This window comes from Lycorma delicatula, chromosome 8, assembly GCF_047948215.1.
Source record: "Lycorma delicatula isolate Av1 chromosome 8, ASM4794821v1, whole genome shotgun sequence".
In the NCBI taxonomy this organism is placed as follows: Eukaryota; Metazoa; Arthropoda; class Insecta; order Hemiptera; family Fulgoridae; genus Lycorma; species Lycorma delicatula.
Genome location: NC_134462.1, coordinates 13,564,830 through 13,587,173, shown reverse-complemented (window position 1 = coordinate 13,587,173; position 22,344 = coordinate 13,564,830). Strand labels below are relative to the sequence as shown.

At 31.3% G+C, this 22,344-nt stretch overlaps 1 protein-coding gene across 1 annotated transcript in view; it reads right to left on the bottom strand.

Annotated features, from left to right (window-relative positions):
- Positions 1-22,344, bottom strand: part of path (solute carrier family 36 member pathetic) — a 337,200-nt gene that overhangs the window by 195,012 nt on the left and 119,844 nt on the right. The window contains exon 3 of the mRNA XM_075373145.1: positions 9,127-9,195. The gene's annotated coding sequence lies outside the window, so the exon portion shown is untranslated. The remainder of the gene's footprint in view (positions 1-9,126; positions 9,196-22,344) is intronic.

Here is a 22,344-nt window from a genome sequence, read left to right as displayed (position 1 = left end):
TAATTATTTTAATAGATTTTAAATAAACTGAAAAACATTTTTTGTGATCCAAATCTACCTACGTAAGTTGCATCCCATGTTAACTAAAATTAAATTATTTCGTATCGGTTTTATCAAGGAGCGTCGCTAGCGACCCCCCCCCCCCCGCGAACCATGGAAAGAATGACAACTTGACAAAGACGGCGACGCTACCTCTATATCTTTAAAATAGCGGTTTTCGACATCTTCCGTATCTTCAGATTCATTTTATTACAAGAATGATGTGTTTATGAATGATTCTGTTTAAGAATCCTGAATAAAACTTGAATCTTATGTGCATAACAGTTTTTCGATTAGCATTCTTGTTTCTTATTTCCTTGTACGAAGTAAAGTATTGCGAACGCGGAAAATTTCGGTTCTCAGATTTCAACGGAAATATCCATTTTGAAAATCCCTGAATCCATTTTGACTAGTTCCGGTGTGACGTCTGTACGTATGTGCGTACGTACCTTACATAACTCAAAAACTATTAGTCGTTGAAAGTTGAAATTTTGGATTTAGAACTATTGTAACATCTAGTTGTACACTTCCCCTTTTGATTGCAATCAACTGGACCAAAAAAACCCAAAATCCAAAAGAATTTGGGTTTTACACTTTTTCTTAACTGCAGTAATAAACCCTCATTGAGCGTTTTCCAACGGTATATCATAAGTGGTTTTATTTTCATTGGTTCCAGAGTTATAGCCAAGTAGAATTTTAATTATTGAAATATTTGGGCTTTACAAGGGGAAGAAAAGATTATGGAGAATTTTGTTATTTGGGAAGTAGAATTACTAAAGATGGACGAAGCAGGAGCGATATAAAATGCCGAATAGCACAAGCGAAACGAGCCTTCAGTAAGAAATATAATTTGTTTACATCAAAAATTAATTTAAATGTCAGGAAAAGATTTTTGAAAGTATATGTTTGGAGTGTCGCTTTATATGGAAGTGAAACTTGGACGATCGGAGTATCTGAGAAGAAAAGATTAGAAGCTTTTGAAATGCGGTGCTATAGGAAAATGTTAAAAATCAGACGGGTGGATAAAGTGACAAATGAAGAGGTATTGCGGCAAATAGATGAAGAAAGAAGCGTTTGGAAAAATATAGTTAAAAGAAGAGACAGACTTATAGGCCACATACTAAGGCATCCTGGAATAGTCGCTTTAATATTGGAAGGACAGGTAGAAAGAAAAAATTGTGTAGGCAGGCCACGTTTGGAATATGTAAAACAAATTGTTAGGGATGTAGGATGTAGAGGGTATACTGAAATGAAACGACTAGCACTAGATAGGGAATCTTGGAGAGCTGCATCAAACCAGTCAAATGGCTGAAGACAAAAAAAACAAGGGGAGACATGTCGGTTCGAATCCGACTTCTTTTCCGTCTTTTTTTTAAATTTAAATATATAGATTTATTAATAAATTATTAAACTTCGATTGTAAAATAAGTTTTACAATAAATAATAATTCAATAATAGCAATTTAAAAAAAAATAATCTGAAATTAGTAAAATAAAATTTTATGTACTTTTAAAAATGTGTACATGTAATTTAATAGGCGTACGAGGAAGTCATATGGTATCCACATTAGTTTTGGTGAAACATCTAATTATTTAATATAAATTGACAGTTATAATTTAGAATCGTATTATTTTTATTTATGTATTTGTCTACTTGATAATAAATATCGCTGTAAAATTTAGTAACCTTCTCCTGTTTCGTTTTTTTTTTTTCATTTTGTTAATGTTTACATCATAATAATTAAAAAAAAAAAAATTGTATTAAGTAAATATAAGACCTGCATTTATTTATAGAGTAATAACAGTGATGGAGTACTAATACTCTATCCTAATATTTCAGGTAAGATTGTGAAATTAATAGTATAAATATTTGCTGTTAATAAAAACTAACATTTTAGCAATTGTGAAACTGTCCACTTTATTAAAGAATTGGAGGATCGTATCTCACTTTCAAATGACATAAGTTTAAATGAAATGCAACAAAAAACGTGTACGAGTATAGAATTTAATAGGCGTAAAAGGAAGTCATGTGATGTTCACATCAGATTTTTTTATTGAAGCGTATCAAAGTACCATAGTAACTACTGTAAAAATATTCAGACTTTAGAAATGGTCCGACCGAGGTCAGCTGATAGTGATCGGTCAAGAACGACTCAACCTATTTACATCAAATTTTAACATTCATATCTAGATTTCAATGAAACTGATGTAATAGTTTTTTTTTTTAGTTTCAAAATTTTAGAAGCATTTATACGTAAAACACATCCCGTCAAGTAATGTTTATGATTTAATATTTATACTGAACACTATTCACGCACGGTTTGCAAAAAAAAACAACATTAGGTCAACATAAATATGTTTAGGCATAGAGTTGTATGTAAAAAAAAAGTCTTATATTGAAATGTAAACGAAGCTTCATGTCGTAGGAAAATGATCGAACGAATGTTTATGCTTAATAGAATATGTTTTGATTTCATTTTTTGCATAGAGTTGAAGATGGAATTGCCCATAGACTTCCATGTAGTGCGTACCATAAAGTCATATTTGCTTCTAAATAATCTTTTTTGTACAAAAAATGATCACTAATTTTTAAAATAATTCGGAAACAAATTTCTATTGTGAAAAAGCGTGATTGTATTAGTGCACAGTTTTCAATATAAATATTAAATAAAACATGAGAAATATTTGACGGTATGTGTTTTATACGTATAGAATGTCCCACGAAGAGGTATAAACTTCTGATTTAGTATCACTCGCTCGTTCACCTGCCGATTCTATTGAAGCTTTACAGACTTTTTAACGAACGTTGCAACAAAAATGTTCTGTGAAAATTTCAACCTTCTAGGATTTATAAAAACAATATGGAGACTTTTAAATAAAAACATCAATTTCAGATAAATCACATTTTTTATTCATTAACAAATAGCTGGAAAAAATGATTAAAAACAGATGATGTATTGTTTAACAGCTGTTCAAATTGAATAAAACAAGTTAAAGTTAGTAACCATGACTAGTTATCTAACTGTTTTTAATTACTTTAATTCTAATAATCACGTGGTTTAATCATTTTTACCAGCTATTTTATAATGAATAAAAAGAGTGGTTTATCTGAAATTGATATTTTAATTTTGAAGCCGCCATTTTTTTTCTATAAAAGCTAGAAAGTTGAAATTTTCACAGAACATTTTTACAACGTTCGTTAAAAGGTTTTTTTTTCTGTTTAGCATCCGGTAATTACCTTAAGAGGATAATATGTATGAGTGTAAATGAAGTGTAGTCTTGTACAGTCTCAGTTCGACCATTCCTGAGACGTGTGGTTAAATGAAACCCAACCACCAAAGAATACCGATATCCACGATCTAGTGTTCAAATTCGTGTAAAAATAACTGTCTTTACTAGGACTTGAATGGTAGAACTCTCGACTTCCAAATCAGCTGATTTGTGAAGACGCGTTCACGACTAGACCAACCCGGTGGGTTTCCATTAAAAGGTCTGTAAAGGTTCAATAGAATCGGTGGGGGAATAGACGAGTGATACTAAATCAAAAACGTATACCTCTTCATGGGACACACGGTATATATGCCTGTGTAAAATTTTGACTCAAAAGTCTCCATCCTACTACATCACTTTCATTGAAATTCTGATAAGTACGTTAAAATTTCATATAAATTCGTTGGGTATTTGAAATTCAACTTTTAGTACTAGATTTCTAGGATTAATTAATGAAACTTAAGATTTTTTTAATAATATTATATCGATTATTTTTTTTTAAGAAACCACCAGTGGCGGCTCGTAGCTAAGATTAGTGGTAGTGCTGTTCCAGAAAATGTTTTTCTGGACCTTTTCAAGGCCATGGTTAAAGTTTTCTGTGAAACAAAAGAACCGAAAAAATGAATCAAATAGAATAACTGGAAGCAGGATAATAATCTAATTTTACACTTTCAAAAAATATGGAACATGGTTTTTAAGCAGAATGTGCTTAAAAATCATGTACCATTACACCGTTTCGGTCCGCTTAAAAACGCTACAGTCCAATGTGCTTAATTTAAATTTTCATGTATACAGAAAAAAAAACATAATTAGTTTTTTACTAATTACCTTCTCTTTCTCCCTTCCTGCGTGTTTTTGGACAGATTTGGCAATCAAAGAACCCTTGCTTTCCGCCATCTTCTGATCACTACCGAAAAAAAGCAATTAAACCGCTTTCTTAATCCTTCAACGACTAAACTAGAAAAGAGAAAGAACAAGGAACGTTCCATAAACACGTGGAGTAAAAAAAGAAAAACTACCACTAGCACGCCAGGGTCGGCACTGCGGGAACGACAATGCTCTCTCTCTCTCTCTCTCACTCTCTCTCTCTCTCTCCCTCGCAGCCGCGCGTGCAGCTGCCTATGTGGCATGCACACAACAGCCAAACACCACGCCGCTGGAACTGTGAAGCGCACAGTTCCATACAAAGATTTTTGTATCTTTTTCATAAACTTGGGGATGGCTACTGACATTAAGTTTAAGGATTATATATTGTAAAAGTATAAAGAAAAAAGTACTCATTATATTAAATCTTATTGATAATATCAGTTGGAAATAGGGGTGCTGCAGTTCCATAGTGCCTATACGCGAGCCGTCACTGGTTTCGTAAACCACTGCTTTTATCTGTGACGAATGTTAAAAGTATACGGTATATAATTTATTAGATTGTGACATATTGTGGTGCAATTGTTACAAATTGTTACTATTTAACTGTTAACTCATGATGACATTTTAATTAACAACCTACTCGTAATAAGTATCTTGGTATTTCCAATCAATAATAAAAAATAATTTAAAATTTATGTATTTTATTTTAATGGAAATAATTATTTCTGAGGTCTTTTTACGGTAATATATTTTTAATTTTTTTCAACTTTAATTTTGTTATTAATTTATTACAGACCGTTCATAAAGTCACGCAATCCAAAAGGGACATCAATCCTACATTTGTAAATTTGTTGTTAACAAGATTCCTAGCGAAGTAAATATTTTGCTGATACTGTACTAGACAAGGCCAAAATTAATACATCACGCTACTTGTCCCTCCACTGTATCAGTAGTTCCATACGACTACACAAGCGTGCCGTTTCACAACCTAGCATATTTCATATGTTGAATATTATTTATTAACTCGGCTTTATTACGATTGCCAGAATGTTTTTATGGCAAATTTTCCCACGATAGTAGTTTACACGACATTCATAATTCGCTTGTACGTTTTCCAGGGAATTTTTTCCACACGCTACTCTTTCGGCCAGGGTTCTTCACAAGACAAGTCACACACGTATCGAATTCGATTAGAGTAAGAAGTTGGAGAATCTGACGTAAATAGACAGATGATTTCAGTCCTTTTGGTGGATCAAACGTTTCATTCGAAGTGGTAAGTGTTTTGGACAATATTTTTCATTCAGATGAAGCGATGTTTCATTTCTAAGGATCCATTAACAGTCAACAATAGAATATGGACTTCCAAGAATAGTCATAGACATTCTCAAAAAAAAAGAAAAAGTTATTTGGTGAACACATTCGATTCGATACGAAGAGTTTTCATAGAATTAACTGGAGAATATTATAAAAAAAATTATTACAAATTTCGTACCTTCCTTGAACCTAAAGATCGAAACTGGTGTTTATGATTAAATACCACATGAGGATTCTATTATGGAGTTCATGAATTTTCGGTGACGGTATAATTTCCCGCCGAATTTATAATGTCCACGTTACTCGGATCTCCTCACCAACAAATTTTTACTTACTGGTATTTAAGCATTTGAAAAACAACCCACACACTTTGGATGAATTGAAAAATAACACCGAAATCAGCATGGTGCAGAATCTCTTAAAAGAGTTGTGCTGAAGATGAAGAAACGATTTGAAGCCTACTTCAAATTGTTTCGCCTACAACGCTGAAGGATGGAATTTTGAACATTTACTGTAATACGTAGGTCGAAAAAATGTGATATGGACACCACATAACTTCCTTGTGTGCTTATTAAATTATATATACACATTTTTGAAAGTACATAAAATTTTATTTCATAAAAACTTCTGATATTTTTTTATTGTTATTATTGAGTTATTATTTATTAAAACATTTTCCAATCAAAGGTTAATAATTATAAATAAATCAACATATTTAAATTAAAAAAAGGATCGATGTGCCTTCCCTGTTGTAAGATCCAAATATTTTATTAATTAAAATTGTATTTGGTTATAACTCTGGAATCACTTAAAATAAGTACCACCACTTACGATATATCGTTAAAAAGCTCTCAATGAAGGACTGCAGTTAAGAAAAAGTTCAAAATTCATTTTTTTTTTTTGGATTTTCGGCTTTTTTGGACACTTTTGGTCCAGTCGATTGCAACCAAAAGGGGACGTGCACAACCAGATGTTACAACAGCCCTAAATCCAAAATTTCAACATCCTACGGTTATCGTTTTTGAGTTATGCGAGATACATACGTACGTACAGACGTCACGCCAAAACTAGTCACAATGGATTCAGGGATGGTCAAAATGGATATTTCCGTTGAAATCTGAAATTTTTCATGATTACAATACTTCCTTTACTTCGTACAAGGAAGTAAAAAATTTATAGGTTTCCTGAATCATATAATTAATTTATATGATTAAATAAATATAGTTGTTTTACACGTGGGTTGCGTATCTTTATAAACACGCTATGCTTATATTATTAGTAGGTCAAATATATATATATATTAATAAAATAATTTAAAAATAAAAATAGATTCAAAAAAATAATAGAACTAAAATGTTACAAATAAATACATTTTTATTTATCAACTAAAGTAAAAGTAATTACAACAAACTATTTTCGAAGTCCGTGCCAGGCAACATAACTTAAACAAAAAAAAAAAAAACAAATGTATGATCTATATAATACAAATCCTACTTCAAACAATGCAAAATTGGTCATAGAAAGTTTACTACAATAAAATGAGATCTAAAAAAATGTAGTACAATAAAATGCGACATACAAAAATAAGATATAATAATTCTTTACAGATGCATAGATACATATATTATCACCAAGTATACACGACTAAGCGAACTCAAGATGAGGCATGATCGTGGGATGTCTCTCACTTATATCCTCTTGACATTCCATTTTACATATAGAAATTTCGTTCAGCCGCCTAGCGGTCGGTTGAAGTACTAACTTTACGAAACTTTAACGTGTTGTCTGGCACCGACTTTAAAAATAGTTATTTGTTGTAGATATTTTTACTTTAGTTAATAAATAAAAATATAATTATTTGTAACATTTTAGTACTATTATTTTTTCAAGTGGGTTTTTATATTTAAATTATTTTTTTTCATAATATTTTAGTGGTATCTACTAGTACGTAGCACATCGACATGCCGATGTGCATCATTAAGGACCTTTGTCGGTATATTCCGACGACAACATTTTGTCCGATTTTAATTGGTTCTCTGACACAATATTCAGCAGTATTAAGTATTATGCTTGTTTTTTAGTAGTACTCTGCAATGATAGATAACGCTAGATGTTAGTTTTAATATAGTGTAAAATAAGGGATTTTCATTTACATTTGATCGTAATCAGCTGAGCCGTCAGTATAGTTATTAATAGCGTTCAACTCCTAGTAAAGCCAGTTATTTTTACACGGATTTGAATACTAGATCGTGGATACCGGTGTTCTTTGGTGGTCGGGTTTCAATTAACCACACATCTCAGGAACGGTCGAACTGAGAATGTACAAGACTACACTTCATTTACACTCATACATATCATCCTCATTCATCCTCTGAAGAATTATCTAAACGGTAGTTACCGGAGGCTAAACAGGAAAAAGAAAGAAAGAAAGTATAGTTATTAATAGTTACTTAATTTTGCAAACATATTTATTTACTGTTAAGTACTGTAACTTCAATCAATAAATAAAAATATGATTACTTGTAACTTTTTAGTACTACTATTTGTAAAGACGTTTTTTTATTTTTTATATATTATTTTAAAACCCCTCTCCTTTTGTACTGTGCAAGTGATCAGAGGCTAAGGGTATCGAGCCGATTTTTTTTAAATATTTTTACTTCCTTATACGAAGTAAAGAAAGTATTGCGATCGCAAAAAATTTCGGTTTTCAGATTTCAAAGGAAATATCAATTTTGGCCATCCCTGAATCCATTTTCGCTAGTTTTGGATTGCAATCCACTGCAAAAAAAAACCCAAAATAAAAAAAAATTGGATTTTGGACTTTACCTTAACTGTAGCAATAAGTCTTCATCAGCAGCTTGTTAACGATATATCTATCATAAGTAGTACTTATTTTCATTGCTTCTAGAATTATAGCCAAATAACATTTTAATTAATGACATATTTGGATCGTACAAAGGGGAAGGCACATCGATTCGAATCCGACTTTATTTCATTTTTTTTTAATTTAAATATATTGACCTATTAATAATTATTAATGTCTGATTGTAAAAAAAAACTTACAATACATAATTCAATAACAATAAAAAAAATATGAAAACATATCAGAAGTTATGAATGAAATAAAATTTTACGTACTTTTCATTCAAAAAAAATAATAATGTGTATATGTAATTTAATAGGCGTACAAGGAAGTCATGTGGTGTTCACATCAGATTTTTCCTAAGATTATCATCTGATTTGTTTGTTTTTTTTTTATATGAGACCATTCCGAAAGTATACTATTTCCATTAAAAAAAAATTATCAAAATAGGTTCACTAACGTCGGAGATATTGAGTATATACATTACAACAAAAAAAAAATTGTCGAATTGATAACCTCCTTTTCCGAAGTCTGTTAAAAACATAATGTATTTTTAAATTTTTTTTTATACGTTCGACTTAAAAAAACACGAGATTAGTTGAAAGAAAAAGAACAGAGTTCTTTTTCGTGTATAAATTATGTTACTTTAAAAAAATAATAATAGTAATATACATGAATGCTGCATTATTAATGATTTTAAGACAGCGATTAATATTACACAAGTGTATAACAAAAAAAAAAAAAAATTAATTAAATTAAATTATCAAATCTTACCAGCGGAATATTGTATAAAAACGTCCAATCCTGAAACGTAAGGCGAAATCCAATAATTTTTTCTAAAACCTGAAACATAAAATTTGAAAACATTGAAAATCTTTAACGTAAACTAATTTTTTAATATATATTACTAACTTATATAGATAATAAGAACCACTAAATTCTTATAATGTTTTACTGTTATCGCACGATAAAGTAAACAGTTACGAAATGTTACAGAAATAATTGTAATTGATATGAAATACACAAAACAACATTGGCGCCAAAAGTATAGATAAAACATTTATTTATATATTTTAAAAAAATAATAAAAAAGGAATGATGATAATTAAATAATTATATGTATATATTTTTTTTTTTTTGTCTTCAGTCGTTTGACTGGTTTGATGCAGCTCTCAAAGATTCCCTATCTAGTGCTAGTCGTTTCATTTCAGTATACATCCTACATCCCTAACAATTTGTTTTACATATTCCAAACGTGGCCTGCCTACACAATTTTTCCCTTCTACCTGTCCTTCCAATATTAAAGCGACTATTCCAGGATGCCTTAGTATGTGGCCTATAAGTCTGTCTCTTCTTTTAACTATATTTTTCCAAATGCCGCAATACCTCTTCATTTGTCACTTTATCCACCCATCTGATTTTTAACATTCTCCTATAGCACCGCATTTCAAAAGCTTCTAATCTTTTCTTCTCAGGTACTCCGATTGTCCAAGTTTCACTTCCATATATATACTATCAACTCCGTCGGGGCTTCGCGCGCGCTAAATGGTTACTTGAGTTTCCCGCTGCGGCCAATCTTCTTTTATTTTACGTTTTGACTTCCTTGCACAAAGTAAAGAAAGTGTTGTGATCGCGAAAAATTTCGGTTTTCAAATTTCAATGGTAATATCCATTTTGACCATCCCTGAATCCATTTTTATTAGTTTCAGCGTGACGTTTGTACGTACGTATGTAAATCGCAATAACTCAAAAACGATTAGCAGTAGGATGTCAAAAGTTTGGATCTAGGATTGTTGTTACATCTAGTTGTGAACCTCCCCTTTTGATTACAATCGACCAAACCAAAAGTGTCCAAAAAAAGCCCAAATTCCAAAACAAAAATTAGATTTTGGATTTGTTCTTAATTGCAGTAATAACCCTGATTGAGAGCTTTTCAACGGTATGTCATAAGTGGTACTTACGTCCATTGGTACCAGAGGTATATCCAAATAAAACCTTAATTGATGAAATATCTGGATCTTACAAGAGAAGGCATATCGGTTGGAATCGGACATCTCCTTTTTTTACTTTTTTTTAAATTTAAATATATTGATTTATTAATAATCTTTAACCTCTGATTATAAAAAAAATATAAGATAAATAATAATTCAATAATAACAATAAAAAAAAATATCAGAAGTTATTAATGAAATAAAAATTTACGTAATTTTTCATTTAAAAAAAATGTGTATATGTAATTTAACAGGAATACAAGGAAGCCTACATCAGATTTTTTAGTAAAATAACCAGAAACAAATGTAGCCAGTTACATCTTACATACAGTAACAATGACAGCGGCTATGTTGGTTATGCCGACGCGCCGTACACCGCCGCACTCCTTAAAAACCGAAATTAAAAAAACCTGAAATTGTTTTTTCAGATACTTGTCTGAAAAGTATTGTAAGCCCAAGTCTAGTGAATATCTATTTAAGTACAGTCGGAAATGAGGAAAATTTGCAATCGCTATTCGATATTTTTAACCTTTCTCCACTCCTTTCAAGGTCGAATTTCGAAAAATCTACTAATTGATTTTTATATGAATATCAAAAAACAATTGTTATCAAAATAATATTCATGTGTATACATCTAGATTACGCAAACCAAAAATGAAGTTGAAATCTTTATTTTTTATAGAGAAATTAAAAAGACAACCGGATTTTTTTTTTTAAATCCATTTTAACCCTTTAAACTAGGAATTTCAAAAAATTTTGAAATCTGTTTTTAGACAATCACATAAAAATTACACAAACCGAAGATCAAATTTATATCTTCATTTCTTACCGAGAAATTAAAAAAAAATAGTTAAGTTTCAAACAAAATTCAAAAATTCATTTTAACAATTTAATCGTGGAATTTCAAAAAATCCTTTCTTAGGGTAAACTTACACTAAGAAGAATGTATATACAATTTTCATCAATTTATCTTCAATAGCTTTTACTGTAATTTTTTCTGTATTTAACTATTGAAAAAAAATATTGAAGGTTCTTATATTTTATTAAACTATACACGACTGTCATTACAAATTAGCACATACAGCTTTTGCAATTGGATAAGTTTTTGTACCGTATAAAAAATGCTATGCCCGACTGGGATTTGAACCCGGGACCTCCGGATGAAAAGCCGAGACGCTACCACACCACCACGGAAATCGAATCGGTCCCTATCCCTTATGATTGGGACACAATTATGAGAAGCAAATGATGGGTGTCTTCTAATTCATAACTAAAATTTTAACTTTTAACTATAACTATAACCATTGATCTACAAAAAAAGAAAAAAAATTTGTTTTTACCCCTTCTTACAAGCACTTCACGTATGTGATGTGCACAGTTCTTTATACAATTTTTAAATAACTGGCTAATAAAAGTGCTGTAATGTCATAGGTCTAAACTGCAGAATAATGAAATCTGTTGAAACTTTTTACTAAAGCAGAGTTAATAATTAAAATTGTAACAATTTTAAATAATATTTTGAATAAATATCATTAAAAAAAAGGTGACAACACAGTTGTTTCTGATGGACGGTTAAAACATATATACACACACACACAACTTAATTTAGAATATTTATAATTTTATTTAAATGTAATATCTTTTTCGTTTATTTAATTCAATGATTCTAACTAAATCCATACCAAATATAATTCGCACGGAAGTGGCGGTACTAGTAATCACGTTCGGCACACTGGTGTAGCCGCGAGGCATAACGCACCAGGTACCGAGACACCCAAGCGATCGAGTTAGACACTAGAAACCCAACCAGATCGAGTTAATTTAAATATTATTCATTAATTTAATTCTACAGCTTACCTGTGACGTCACAACATAGCAGACGATTACAATAATACACACTTTTTGGGATGAGGGTGCGATTTTGCAAAAAAAACTATTTTCTAACTATTGTTATTTTCTAATCGCTAACAAATGTGTCTAAGAAGAATATGACCTTTATTAAGCGAAATTTTTAGTTACTGAGGGTGATCTTGCTCTACAGCCTCACCCCGTTGACCTTTTAATTTGAACATTTAATGGCATCGATACCCCATATATAGAAGTAATCTGACCAAGTTTGATCAAGATCGGCCTAGTAGTTCTAAAGCTATAAGGTGATTTAGAGGCCAACACTTAACACAGGTAATACGAACAGTAACACCCGGAAAATTTCCATCCGGTTTTTTTGTGTTTCTTAAATGTCAAAACTTCAAGATCCGGTGAAAACCGCTTATGCCCAAATTGGACCTATTACAATACTTTCCCTTCTAGAGCTCTCTCCCTAAAGTCATTTTGTATTTTTATTTGAAAATCCTTACAATTTTTATTTGAAAAAACAATTTTTTCCGGTGAAAACCCGAAAAAAACACATTTTTTACAACTTCAGCGTCACCTAGTATTTCAATTTCAAATTATACGGCATAACTTCAAAGATATTAATTGTAGAGGAGAATGTCCTCTACATTTTTTGTTTGAAAACTTTTCTCTAAAATGCATAGATTCAGAGAAAAACGCATTTCAAAAACTTTTTGAGTTTTTCCAAGATTTATGGGAGGGGGGGTTGTTAAAAAATCTGGAGTTAAGCATCCCTCATCACCCCTAACGCATGGACAAAAGATCAATCGGTAGGTAAGGATTTTCAAATATAGCCTATTTTGATGAACCCACCGGGTTGGTCTAGTGGTTAACGCGTCTTCCCAAATCAGATGATTTGGAAAGTCGAGAGTTACAGCGTTCAAGTCCTAGTAAAGGCAGTTATTTTTACACGGATTTGAATACTAGATCGTGGATACCGGTGTTCTTTGGTGGTTGGGTTTCAATTAACCACACATCTCAGGTATGGTCGAACTGAGAATGTACAAGACTACACTTCATTCACACTCATACATATCATTCTCTGAAGAATTATCTAAACGGTAGTTACCGGAGGCTAAACAGGAAAAAAAGAAAGAAAGCCTATTTTGATGACAAATTGCCTGTATATATAGCGCTATCTATACGGGAAGGTAAAATTTCGTTATTTTTCACCACAAAATACGGCTGGTATGATATTGATTTATCAAGGGGAATGTTTGACCTTTTTTCTCTTCTAATTAACTGTTTTAAATGCAAAAGCAGGTGCATATAAACCATTTTAAACGTATACAATTTACACGTACAATAGATACAGAAAAAAAATCGATGTTGACACAAAAGAATTTAAATGTATATATTTACATTATAACAAAAAACATTATTTATTTATTTAAACTCTAGTATCAGCAGCGGGGTGTTTAGGTTGTTTTTGTTTTTGTTTTTTAATTTACATTAAACTAATGTGGGCCTTTATATAAAAATAGATTGTTTCAGGAACTAAGAAAAAAAAACAGAATATTTAAAACAACCTTGGATGAATATAAACATGCATAGTTGTTAAAGAAAAATTAGTTAAGCATAGTTTCCTGTTTATTAGTCAATAATATCAAAATAATCCACTAAATAAAAAAAGACTGTCCTCTCTTTGTTAAAATAGATATAGCTTAGTAATAAGTTGAAAATCAAATAATAACAAAAATAAGTTGTCATCACGTAATCAATCATTATTCTTGATATTTTTTTAATTTTTAACAAGGCTATTGAAAAAAAAAAAAAACAGATCACTTACGGAAAAAATAACAACTTGTCCAAATTATCTTCTACTTTATGTTATTTACTATTCATAGACTTTATAACAACATAAAACGGATATTTCTTCTTTTTCTTAAAGTGTTTATAAGTATTATTAAAAATTTATAAGTATATGTTTATAAGTATACCACAATTTGTCTCACGAAACCGTGCAGCAAAATAACAAACAGTATGATGCCAGCCTCCGTGGCGCGAGTAGTAGCGTCTCGACCTTCCATCCGGAGTTCGAATCCCGGTCAGGCATGGGATTTTCACACGCTACAAATCATTCATCTCATCCTCTGAAGCAATAGGTAACGGTGGTCCCGGAGGTTAAAAAAAAGTATGATGATTCTAATTAATTTAATTGTATAAATTAAGTTTCCACTTACCAACACTTAAAAAAGTGTAAATCCTAGTACTTTCGAAGCTGTTACTCCATCTTCAGAGATTTTCTAAAAGATGTTAATTTAAATTCAAATCAAAATAATCGTTTTTAAATTAAACTGTTATATTCATATTAGTCGGTTGTCAAGAATAAAATTATTCGTACGTCGTAAGACAGTAACGTCATGTTTGTAAGATGTTTGCGACTACTAACAGTAATAGTCGACTAGACTGCAAAATAATCGCAAACATCTTACAAACATCATGTTACTGTCTTATTGACGTACGAATTAATTTCATTCTTGACGACCGACTATTATGAATTAGTACAGGCAATTTGTCATCAAAATAGGCTGTACTTGAAAATCCTTATCTACCGATTGATCTTTTGCCCATGCGTTAGGGGTGATGAGGGAAGCTTAACTCCATAGATTTATGAAAAACTCAAAAAGTTTTTGAAATGCGTTTTTCTCTGAATCTATGCATTTTACAGAAAAGTTTTTCAAACGAAAAATGTAGAGGAAATTCTCCTCTACAATTAATGTGTTTGAAGTTATGCCGTGTAAATTGAAATTGAAATACTAGGTGGAGCTAAGTTGTAAAAAACGTGTTTTATCAGGTTTTTCACCGGAAAAAATTGTTTTTCGTCTGTATTGCATTTGCAAAAGTTGTTAATCTCAAAAAAACAGACAACTTTTATTCAAACAATTTTCTTGTACTACTTAGCAATCCAGAGTTATAGCTGTACAATGGCAACAAAGCGGTCCTATTGGTACTGCAGCCGGGGAGCGGTATTGTTCAGCGACTAGACCGGTTTCGAACACGTGCCCAATTCACAACATTTTTACACTTTCACAAGCTACAGCTCCAAAACGAAAATTGACTGATTTTAAAACACGATGTAATGTATTTCTAGAAAAATTCGAAAATTTAGAATTAGTATTCACGGCACTTAATATTTTATTCAAGTTAGGAAGCTCGTTATTGAAAAAAAAAAAAACGAATGAACCTTTTTCTGATAGCGGTTTTAGTAAAATCGTCCAACTTTTTAGTCATTTTAGGCATAACATGTTTACCATCAATTTTGTGTTTCTTTATTAGAAATTGTTCTTTCGTTAACGCCTGTTGCACTTCTTGCTTTTCGAGGAATGTCTCTGACTGCAATTTCAGAGTTATTTTGTTTTAAGGTTATATATATAAAACCTTATAACTGTACGTACTAGAATCCCGTCACGGCTTCGTCCGCGTTATACGGTTACTTGCGTTTCCCGTCGTGGTCAGGGGATGTTTAACCAGTCAAAACATCCTGCTGTGTTCATTGAACTTATGCTTCTGATAATAATAATAAGTACTAAAGCCTCTTCAACTTATAAATATACCAGTGTACTGTAAATTGTTCAGAGCAACAGTTTACACGTACAGAACAAACAAACTGGTTTTTAGATTTCCCGTCACGGTTTCTCTCGCGAAATAAATATCAGAATTACAAATATAAATTACCATCACAATGTTACCAAATCTCATAAACTCTGATTCAATAGCGGTGGCATAAAACCTCAAAAATGTAAAAAACAAGTTATATTTTTTTACCTCTTAAAATATTAAAATTCAAAAACCCGAAAATTGTTTTTAGATATTTATCTGAAGAGTATTTGCAAACCCATTCGTGTGAATATCTCGTTTTGTATGGTCGGAAACGGGGAAAACTTGCAATCACTGTTCGAAATTTTGTTACCTTTCTTCACCCCTTTCAAGATCGAGTTTCAAAAAATCTAGAAATTGGTTTTTTGATATTCTCATTTGTTACAGAGAAGTTAAAAAAAAAATAACAAAATTTAATGTTAACACATTTTAACCCTTTAAACTCAAAATTCCTATGAAAAATTTAAAGCTCAAGATCGGAATGAGAAATCTTAAAAATATTTGGTACATATATTTTTACGCCAACGTAGTCTAATATATCAAAAATTACAATGTAATCACGTTCACAAATTTTAAAATAGCGGCCATTCAACTTTACAATCCTTTATATCACGGTAATTCTCAGTTTTATCATTATTATGTTTGCAGAAATTTTAATCATTTTACTGTGAAAAATTAGATTTGAAAATCGGTTGATAAATAACCACCAACTTTTTTTTCCTAATATGTACGTTGCAATCTGTTCAACTAGTGAACAATAAGCAATCCCAGGCCAAATGAGATGAGGATGATACGTGTGATATGTAAATGAAGTATAGTCTTGTAGAGACTCAGGCCGACCATTCCTGAGATGTGTAGTTAACTCTCTCTTTTTCTGTTTAGCCTCCGTAACTACTGTAAGGTATTACTTCAGAGAATGTATGGTTACTAAGATTCGATTTTCAGAACCTTCAAATTCGAAAATCAGCTGTTAAAACAACTGATTCGCGACGAGTTGATCACTAGACAGTCCGGTAGGCCACCAACTTATGATAAAATGTATGACAATTTTCTACATCATTTCATCTCCTCCGCTTCTAAATCAGGTATTTGATATATTATGCTATGAATTGATTTACTAATAATTACTTTTATTAACTATTAATACTATTTTTTTAATTATTTTCAAACTATGTAATACATTTTCAAGATAAAAAAAAAAAAAATTATCCGAGATAAACCAACTATTTTATTTTTAAAATAATAATCAATAAGATCATGATCATTTTAAGATAATTTACTTTTATTTTTAAATTAATTACATTGATCCGTGACCTCTTTTTGAAGACGATCGCCATCAGTCATGGAAATCCTCGTTCCGTTATCATAGAACATCTCGGTTCCGCAAATTTTGGAAGGTGGGTTCCAAGACGTTTGACCCAAAATTAAAAACGGGTTCTGTAGGAAATCTGTCAAAGGCTCCCGAACTGATTTTGACGAGTATATTATTTCTGCATTATATAGTTACATGTGAGACAAGGGTCCAAACTACACTTCAGAGTCGAAATCAACGAGGATTAAATACTGTAGGAATGGAGAGCATTGCCCTGTAAAGGCGAAAACACGTTCGTCAGCTGGAAAAGTCCATAACCGTCTTTTGGGACCGGAAAGACATATTACTTCTCGATTTTCTCCACCGACGTTGTACAGTGAATACTTCAACTACTGCTAGCCGTTGGACTACGTGAAAGATTACTACAGGAACAAAAGACACTGTCAACCGATTCGGATGGAATTTTCCTTCACAATGTCAGGCCTCACACAGCCGTTAGTAATCGAGATAAAACGATTAAGTTTATTGGGTAACCTTAGATTATCCTTCGACCTAGATTATACCCCTGCGTTTTATTTTTGTTTGAACCATTAAAGTTGACACTGAGGACATCGATTCCAGAGCGACATCGAAGAGGAGTCCAGCAAATCAAACATTTTATGAAGAAAAGGGATCCACAAGCTCTCTATACGTTGGGAAAAATATGTAGAATTTCAGGGACGCTATGTAAAAAAGTAATAAATATATTTTGTATGTTTATTATGTACCACAAAACAATAATCCGGTTTATATTTGACTATTCTAGTAAATATATATATAAATTAATATTTAATAGATCAACCCTAAGTATAGAACAATTGAAATAGGATGACACTTAACTTATTTCATTACATAACAGAAGCGCTTTCACAAATTTGATTGGCATCAACGGCTGCATATATATATATATATATATATATATATATATATATATATATAAACCATCGAAAACTTGCAATCCATGATATTACACCACTCACTTACAATTTTATGTTAAAAATATTAACTAATTACATTTTTTTAAACTTTTTAAATTAAATTTAACTTATCTTAATTTAAAACCTTTTATTTAAATTAAAAATTTTATATTATAATCCAAACAAGAGATAAAAACATAAAACATGGTTTCAGGAATAGTATAGGGACAAGGGAAGCAATTTTAGGCCTCAGATTAACAGTAGAAGGAAGATTAAAGAAAAACAAACCGACATACTTGGCGTTTATAGTCCTAGAAAAGGCATTCGATAACGTAGACTGAAATAAAATGTTCAGCATTTTAAAAGAATTAGGGTTCAAATACAGTGATAGAAGAACAATTGCTAACATGTACAGGAACCAAACAGCAACAGTAACAATGAACATAAGAAAGAAGCCGTAATAAGAAAGGGAGTCCGACAAGGATGTTCCCTATCTCCGTTACTTTTTAATCTTTACATGGAACTAGCAGTTAATGATGTTAAAGAACAATTTAGATTCGGAGTAACAGTACAAGGTGAAAAGATAAATATGCTACGATTTGCTGATGATATAGTAATTCTAGCCGAGAGTAAAAAGGATTTAGAAGAAACAATGAACGGCATAGATGAAGTCCTACGCAAGAACTATCGCATGAAAATAAACAAGAAGAAAACAAAAGTAATGGAATGTAGTAGAAATAACAAAGATGGACCACCGAATGTGAAAATAGGAGAGAAAAGATTATGGAGGTAGAAGAAGTTTGTTATTTGGGAGGTAGAATTACTAAAGATGGACGAAGCAGGAGCGATATAAAATGGCGAATTGCACAAGCTAAACGAGCCTTCAGTAAGAAATATAATTTGTTTACATCAAAAATTAATTTAAATGTCAGGAAAAGATTTTTGAAAGTGTATGTTTGGAGTGCCTCTTTATATGGAAGTGAAACTTGGACGATCGGAGTATCTGAGAAGAAAAGATTAGAAGCTTTTGAAATGCGGTGCTACAGGAGAATGTTAAAAATCAGATGGGTGGATAAAGTGACAAATGAAGAGGTATTGCGGCTAATAGATGAAGAAAGAAGCGTTTGGAAAAATATAGTTAAAAGAAGAGACAGACTTATAGGCCACATACTAAGGCATCCTGGAATAGTCGCTTTAATATTGGAAGGACAGGTAGAAGGGAAAAATTGTGTAGGCAGGCCACGTTTGGAATATGTAAAACAAATTGTTAGGGATGTAGGATGTAGAGGGTATACTGAAATGAAACGACTTGCAGTAGATAGGGAATCTTGGAGAGCTGCATCAAAGCAGTCAAATGACTGAAGACAAAAAAAAAAAATTATAAGTAATTGAAAGGTGTATTATCATGAATTGTAAGTTTTCGATGGTTTTGTAATATATATATATACACATATATAAAATGTATGCAGTTGCTGATCAAATCAAATTCGCGAAAGCGCTTCTGATATGTAATGAAATAAGTCATCCTATTTCAACTGTTCTGTACTTAAGGTTGTTCTATTAAATATCAATTAATTTGTATTGGTACAGAAGAGTATAGTTATTAAAAGAATTGCTTTTAGAAAAATAATATATATATATATATATAATATTAATACCAGATAACTGTCATTCCAAATACGGAAAATGTGTCGGATTGAAGTTTAAGTATAATACAAGTAAGAGGTCGCGTGTAAAAGAAGGAAATTAACCCATTAAATCCTTTTAAGGTAATATATAAACAGAGAACATTTAATAGTCATATTTCAGAAAGGAGAAAGCTTTTCTAGTAATATATATAAATTAAAATGGTTTACGATATAATAAATTATATCAATAAATATATACGAGTATGTCTTTTAAGTATAGAATAATACGTATAATTGAATATTTTATATATATATAAAACAATAAAATATATTATAATGCAATATTACAAAACAAACATAAATTAATAATAAAATATATGAGTTAGCAAATCAAGCGACTTCAGAAGTTGGCCGTTCTCCCGTTTTTACATTGTACGTTCATAAATTCGAAACAACCTAAAAGAATTTTAAGCAGCTTAGGTAACTTTCTCGGCTACCAAGAGCTTTGTTCTAGACATGCTACAACTTAAGAAAATTTTTTTTGTCTTCAGTCATTTGACTGGTTTGATGAAGCTCTCCAAGATTCCCTATCTAGTGCTAGTCGTTTCATTTCAGTATACCGTCTACATCCTACATCCCTAACAATTTGTTTTACATATTCCAAACGTGGCCTGCCTACACAATTTTTCCCTTCTACCTGTCCTTCCAATATTAAAGCGACTATTCCAGGATGCCTTAGTATGTGGCCTATAAGTCTGTCTCCTCTTTTAACTATATTTTTCCAAATGCTTCTTTCTTCATCTATTTGCCGCAATACCTCTTCATTTGTCACTTTATCCACCCATCTGATTTTTAACATTCTCCTATAGCACCACATTTCAAAAGCTTCTGATCTTTTCTTCTCAGATACTCCGATCGTCCAAGTTTCAATTCCATATAAAGCGACACTCCAAACATACACTTTCAAAAATCTTTTCCTGACATATAAATTAATTTTTGATGTAAACAAATTATATTTCTTACTGAAGGCTCGTTTAGCTTGTGCAATTCGGCATTTTATATCGCTCCTGCTTCGTCCATCTTTAGTAATTCTACCTCCCAAATAACAAACTTCTTCTACCTCCATAATCTTTTCTCCTCCTATTTTCACATTCAGCGGTCCATTTTTGTTATTTCTACTACATTTCATTACTTTTGTTTTGTTCTTGTTTATTTTCATGTGATAGTTCTTGCGTAGGACTTCATCTATGCCGTTCATTGTTTCTTCTAAGTCCTTTTTACTCTCGGCTAGAATTACTATATCATCAGCAAATCGTAGCATCTTTATCTTTTCACCTTGTACTGTTACTCCGAATCTAAATTGTTCTTTAACATCATTAACCGCTAGATCCATGTAAAGATTAAAAAGTAACGGAGATAGGGAACATCCTTGTCGGACTCCCTTTCTTATTACGACTTCTTTCTTATGTTCTTCAATTGTTATTGTTGCTGTTTGGTTCCTGTAAATGTTAGCAATTGTTCTTCTGTCTCTGTATTTGAACCCTAATTTTTTTTAAATGCTGAACATTTTATTCCAGTCTACGTTATCGAAAGCCTTTTCTAGGTCTATAAACGCCAAGTATGTTGGTTTGTTTTTCTTTAATCTTCCTTCTACTATTAATCTGAGGCCTAAAATTGCTTCCCTTGTCCCTATACTTTTCCTGAAACCAAATTGGTCTTCTCCTAACACTTCTTCCACTCTCCTCTCAATTCTTCTGTATAGAATTCTAGTTAAGATTTTTGATGCATGACTAGTTAAACTAATTGTTTTGTATTCTTCACATTATCTGCCCCTGCTTTCTTTGGTATCATGACTATAACACTTTAAGAAGAAAATTAATAAGAATAATAAAATATGTAATTACGAATGTAAAAAATTATTTTATTATTTGAGTAAAATTTTGAGATACGGGACAAATACGGATTGTATCTTTATTTCCCCGTCGATCAAATTGTAATGGCATTAATGCACTATATACAGAAATAAATGTGCATTGAAATCTGTTTACCCTGTTTATCTGAATAGACAAACAAAAAACAGGCCAACTTATTATTATAATTTATTAATTAATTTTTAACATACGGTCGAAACTGCATATATCCTTCCGGAATTTCTCATTTCTAAAATTGTGTTTTTGATTTGAAGGAGGTCATTAAAACGTCAAGATTTGCACAAAAAAAAATTCGACTTGATTAGCATACTTTTCTTACATGGTCTTGCTCTATAGCTGTATAGTTGTGAAAGTAAAACGTAACGGAATATTTCTGAATTTTAAAAATAAATAAATTACAGTAAAATTTCTTACTCGCGGAGGTTAGAGACCGTAAAAATACAGAAAACCGCGAATGTAGAACGGAACTAATACTCATTTAAGGAAAAATGGTTAGGTTCTATGTAAAACGAAAAAACAAATTCATGCGTATATACTTAAAGGCGACGTTATATTGATGAAATACAGACGGCAACATTAATTGTATGCAGTGATTTAATACAGTGCATAGGTACAATACGCAAAGAATATTTCCAAATTTACTCGTAAGCACTTACCGGACTGTTTGATTTAAAAACTCAC